Source organism: Garra rufa, chromosome 18, assembly GCF_049309525.1.
Source record: "Garra rufa chromosome 18, GarRuf1.0, whole genome shotgun sequence".
NCBI classification, from domain to species: Eukaryota; Metazoa; Chordata; class Actinopteri; order Cypriniformes; family Cyprinidae; genus Garra; species Garra rufa.
In genome coordinates, this window is record NC_133378.1 from 28,107,870 (window position 1) to 28,114,186 (window position 6,317).

General features: G+C 35.9%; 1 protein-coding gene across 2 annotated transcripts in view; it reads right to left on the bottom strand.

Annotated features, from left to right (window-relative positions):
• Positions 1-4,742, bottom strand: part of ctnnbip1 (catenin, beta interacting protein 1) — a 33,094-nt gene extending 28,352 nt beyond the window's left edge. Inside the window, exon 1 of one of the 2 annotated variants that reach the window (XM_073823401.1) lies at positions 4,611-4,742. The gene's annotated coding sequence lies outside the window, so the exon portion shown is untranslated. The remainder of the gene's footprint in view (positions 1-4,610) is intronic. The other variant, XM_073823402.1, reaches the window with a different exon arrangement.
• Between the last annotated feature and the right edge of the window lie 1,575 nt (positions 4,743-6,317).

Below are 6,317 nucleotides of genomic sequence, written 5' to 3' on the forward strand. Positions count from 1 at the left end.
GAGCACCCATCCTCTGTATCGGTCATGACCCAGGCTGCACTGTAGCTCAAGTTAGTGTCATTTGGTTCCCCACAGTTTAATTGGAGCTTAATTCAAATCACAACAGCACCTGCTTTAAAACCAGACAAAGTTCGTTTTGGTTTGGTCACTGGGTGTTATCTCACAGCTGCAAGGTCATAACACTGAGCCAAAGCAACGATACGGCAAAAGATCAGTTTATCAGTGACTCCTGCCACTATCCATGTAGGGAAGGTGCAGAAGCTCTGGAAGGAGATCCACAATCCAGATAGCAGTTCTATTTATAGACTCATCAAGTCATTTGAATCCTCACAAACAGCTTGCAGAGAAAGATTCCTCAATTGTTTGTGTCAAACATGTGACAGAATGAGTCTTCAACTCAAGAAACATCTTTTGCATTAGCTCAGTAAGAAACACCTGAATATGTGCACTTCCTGTCTACTTAGCATGCAAAAAGCAGTAAGGCAGACATCACTGATGCTTACGTTGGAATGGGAGCAAATCCCTGCAGTCATGTTCCAACATCTAGCGAAAAGCCTTCTGAGAAGAGTGGAAGATGTTACACAGGAACAACTCCTTCAGAAATGCACATGGTTTAGAAATTAAAATGTGTTGTTTGGGTCTCAGCATATTTTTCAAGGCGTTTAATATATGAAAAGCAATCAAAACCCATGTGTTGACCAGAACTAATTCAGCTCATTAAAAAAAAAGACTTCCTCAAAATGAGAATAAACAAACAACTGTATTCACAGAAGGAATGTTAACCAATCGCCATCTAGAACATAACTAGCACAAATGGTTTTTCCACAGTACAACGAATTCCAAAGACACAGTGGATTTTTCTATGGATCACAGGATATTTTATAACTGTCAGTGGAAACACATGATGCTGACCTGATGAATTATAAGATGGCACCAACTACCAAATCCCAAAATGAATTGTACACCCACAGTAATTCTGTCAGCAAGCATGTTATTCCACCCAACAACATCACTTCCCCTCCACAAGCAGCTGAATTGAATGAGTAACTAATAAACTAATAAAGGGATGAAAGAAATTTTACATTTTGATTCAGCCACCATCATGTCTCTCAACCACCAACCCTTGACCAAACTGAGATAGCCAAAAACGAGTTGGACCAATCAGCATTCAGCGGGTTATAATCAGATTATAATTACAACCAGAAACCACCTACAACAAACAAGCAGCCAGTTTGGCTGTCGTTTGTTCCCCTTCACTCTGCCTCCACTTTCCTGTCTACTTTGAACGAAACAATAAAAGACGCAGAGGTGACATCAACAGAAATGTGGTTAAATACAATGTTTAGCCACTATAAACTCCAAGAATTAATACGCTTGAATTACTTGCCAACAGATTTAATGGTAAACTAGCCATTTATAGTGTGGAAACAATAGTTGGTGTATTTCACAACAATAGAAATGAGGCAGTCAGAGTCGGTATGACTGATAACTAGGTCATGACTTGTTAGCAATGCAGGATGCATGACCCAGCAATGCAATCCCCTTAAATTCAATACAAGTTAATACAAAAATAAATTGAATTTAGATGATACTTCGGAATTTTCATGTTAGACTCATGCAGTTTTAAAAAAAATAATAATGTAACCTAATTCATTTGTCTGTAAGTTCACCCGCAAACTTTTTGTGGCAGGGTGTGAAGGGCTTCCAACATTACTGAAGCTTTCTAAGGCTTATTTTGTCATTGCATTGCCTCGGTATTCAAATCCATCAAGCATAAGTGTTTCACAAGATGGTTGTCATGCACCAGAGCGCTTGTCATGAATCACAATACAAAACCCACTGCAGTGGGAAGCTCCCTCTGGGATCACTGCTGCACCGGCTGTCGGAGATATACAGCTATATGAAACGATGACAAGACAGTTCTCTACATAATACGATTTAAGAAAACTTGAACAAAACGGGCTCAAATAACGTATTTCATGGAAGGAAGTCAGGCCTGTACTCATAAGGTGTGGCTAATTTGTCTTAATAAGACTTAATAAATAAAACTGAAAATATATATGGGTCATTCTACAGAATTGGTGCAAACTGCTGCCCCACAACCAAAAACTGCTGTCCCACAAATCATTTTGAGGTAAATGTGTATAAAAGTATGAAAAATCTGTGTGTAACTTTAAGGAAAGTCACTACTGAACACTATTGTCTATGATTAAACATTTTTTGTGAGTTATTCTCTAACATTTAGTTCTTGCATGTGTACAACAGTTCTGAACAACTGTGCTAGCTAACCATGTGCTGAGTAGCATCTTTGAGCTGGGTTCAAAAGTACCTCAAATTTTCAATGCTGAAACAATCACAACCGAAAAATTTGGTGAAATTTCGGTAGTTACATCTTTCTTTTTTTTTTGGGATGTTATTCCATAAAATATCCCACTACCGTAACAGTCACAACCGAAACATATCATCATTGTTTTGGTAGTGACAAAAGGAAACACGCAATCCTTTATTTGGGGAAAAGAAACAAAATTTTAGTACAGCTATGCAAATTTTTTGTATTTTAGTATGTTTTCGTAGTGTTCCTTAATTTTAAAATCAGTATGATCAACCTTTTGCCTTTTACAAAAAAAAAAAAAAAAAGTGGATTGAAAAAACTCAATCTCATAAAATACACTTGAAATATTGTTTAAAATGTAATTGTTATTGATTTACCTCTGGAAAACATTTAATAAAATAGCAAAAATAAATATTTGTAATGTAGATGTAAGTTAAATCTTAAGTCTTATTAAATTATACATTACTGTGTTTACTAGTGACATATTTGAAGAGAAGACAAATATTCCAAAACTTTATGAAAATACAATATGAGAACTGCACAATTACTAGAAATGTATACCTAGAAAGACTTACAAGACTTTACAAAGACAAACTGGATTCAAAATACAACAAATCCCATAAATTACACTTGAAATATTGTTTAAAATGTAACAGTTATTGATTTATCTCTGAAAAAATATAGAAAATAGCACAAAAATATATGTACAATGTAGATGTAAGCTAAATTCTAATAGGTCAATGTAACCCTCCTAATTAAATTATTATTACAGTGTTTCGGTAGTGACAAATTTGAGGAGAGGACAAATATTCAAAAAAAATTTAAACATATATACACTTTTAAAAATTTTTTTTTATGAAATATTGCCAGAAAAGGATTGAAATAATTAATAGTGTGCAAGCAAAATTCTTCAAAGTCAAAGGAAGCCGACCACTAAAAATTAAAGCAAGTCGAAGAGGATTTCGCTAATTGCTACAGAAAGAAGCCACATTTGCAGCCAGCGAGGCCGATTTAAGCCTAGAGGCCGGCCTTGATCATGTAGGAGCAGGCCTGTAAGGCATAAACCCAGCCTGTGTTGTGTCTGACGGACAGAAAAGAGAGGGAGTGGGGGGATGCCAAGCGACACCAGGGGGGCTGGGCTCCCCACAACAACAACAACACACAAAAAAAAAGAAGTGGTAAAGCTTGGCTTGGCAGGAGGTCTGAGTCCATGCCTAAGCTTGTAGCTCAAAGGCAGCTGATGATCTCCCTTCGGGACGCAGAGGTTGAGCGGTCCATGAACTGCACCTGCCCCCCTGCCATAAAGGAGGGGAACCGTCTTTTTTGGATTCAAAGAGTCAGAATCCCTCAGGAGAATGCAAAGACTGAAGAAAATACAGTTTCACTTCCAAGTTCACAAGTAGCTGGCCCTGCCCTGTCCCGTCAGCTCTCGAAGGCCAGCGCGGTTCAAGTGCCCACTACAGGCAGACTGCCAGTTTCATAGCCGTATGTGAGCCAGACAGATGTATTCTGTATTCACAATGAGTTTAGGGTGTGGAGAGACTAAAAATAGACTATCATTGCCACTAAGACGTGATAATGTGGCTGAGTAAGATTCGACATGCACCTCCTTTATAAACCTATACATATTAAATTAATGCAAGCAAACACACAAACTCTTCATAAAAGTGCTGAGGCTATGGAATCAGGTGGGAAATAATAGTTTTTTTCTTTAAAAGCAAATGAATGCAGTCACACTGAGCAATTAACCATATCTGTGCATTCACAGCAGCAGATTCCTGTGCTGAAATAGGGCTAAAGCAATGAAAGCAAACAGTAGAAAGTGTATAGCTCATAAACAACGTCAGTAATATGCAAATAATATTATAATAACATTTTAAGCGTGCAAACTATCTAGTCTAATACTGAACTAGTACAGCAGTCAGAACGCGGACTGGGATGACTCCAGTCCTCTTTTCTCTCTCTGTGACAAAACCCGCGCATACATCTCTCGTTTCTCTTTAAAATGAAGAGTGTCAGTAAAACAGACTGTCTTTTATCTACGACTGTGGTGTTTAATGCAGAAAAGTTGTGCGTAAGATACAGGGGGTGTTTTAACAGGCAAACCGGACAGTGGGTCTGTAACAAAGCCCTGAATGAAGTTCCCACAATTCCCATTCACATACACACACATTAGCTCGCTAGCAACCGAAAAACAGCCAAGCCGCTTGCATTCGCGCCTCTTTTTGGGGCGTAATTTCCATACGCTGCCTCTAACACCTCCGTTTTGACGTCTTACCTCTCCTGGTCCAGGATTCTTTCGTTTTTGTTGTATTTGAGAGCTGTGTTGTGTATAAGGAGGCGTCCTGTTCCGGGGTCACATCCCGACAGTCGGCAGCGCTGGAGTGACTCAAGAGCGTAAACGCGCCGCTGCTGAATCAGTTCCTGCCGGTGCGACACGTGACCGTCGCCATTAGAGGGCGCTGTGACGCTGCTGTACACTGGGTTTGTTCCTATCTACCAAATAAGCAGTGAGCAAGCAAAGATAGGCTTTTGTGTGTATTTATTTTATTTATTCAATTTCAAAAATTTAGACTGTAACCATACCCTCCACCCAACAACTGGGTAGACTTATACTTGTGCTGAGGAAATACAATACATTGCAGTGGAGAGAGGTATAGCCTAAAGTGTAATACTTAATCACAAAAAATTAAAATATACATAAATACAAAATAAAAAGTACATCAAAAAGAAGAAACTAAATATTTAACAATATCAAAAGAGCTTGACAGAGTTTTTGTCTTTGCTCCATGAATGTGAGCTGTTGATAATATATTATTTTATGACAAATGTTTATTTTATTATATAAACCAGAGGAATAAAAAGTCTACATAACATTCTAAAAAGTACCTAAGCATTATATATTATATTATATTATATTATATTATATTATATTATATTATATTATATTATATTATATTATATTATATTATGGAATGACAGAACATAACATTCTTGGAATTAGAATAAATGTAAAAAAAAAAATAAAAAAAAAAAAAAAAAAACTTTTTCGTTATATTATATTATTAAATATTTGTAATATATTGTAACAAGAGGAATAAAAAGTCTACATAACATTTAGAGTACCTAAGCATTAAACTGACTGATCAGTATAAATAAATAAAATAATAAATAAATAAATCTAGTAAAAAAACTTTATAATTATTATATTATATTATGTTATATTACATTATATCATATTACATTTTATTTTTGTATTATATTATAACAAGTGGAATGAAAAAAAAAACTTCCAAAAGAATGAAAAATCATTCCTAACATTCTAAAAATAAATGTTAAAAAACACTAATATAATGTTTTTTAAATAAAATGTGTTATACTTTATTATATAATATTATATTATGAAATATTTGTAATATTTTATAACAAGAGGAATAAAAAGTAGACTACATAACATTGACGTAAACCTTACACAGTATTATCTCCTTGATGGCATAATAATGAAGTACCGCCAAATAACTTGTAGCTTGCAGTTGACAGGTACTAATGAACCAATTTCAATTCCGCAGAGTACAGAACCTGTATTAAAGCTTTGTTAATATGTATAAGCTTTTACAATAAGCCATTAAGGTGCCAGACAGAGTTTCATGTTTCTCAGGATTAAATACTGATTGCCGTAATACAGAAAATCCTTCAAACGAACTGAAACGGAATTCATTGTTCTTACTGTTATCAGCACTATTTCTATGGCTTAGTCTGAGAGCATGTGTTGCTGAGAGTTTCCCAGCAGCCTCATTTACTGTACTCCGCACACTGGGAAAGCCTCGTTTATCATTCATTACACAATAAAGATTGAGGTCTCATGCAGCTTCCACTTCCCCTTTTATCTCCGTTTCATTTTCGCTGTGTATATTTCTCCAACACACACAATAATAACATTCAAATGCTGATCAGGCGTATTTAACTTCCTGTCCCACACTAATTT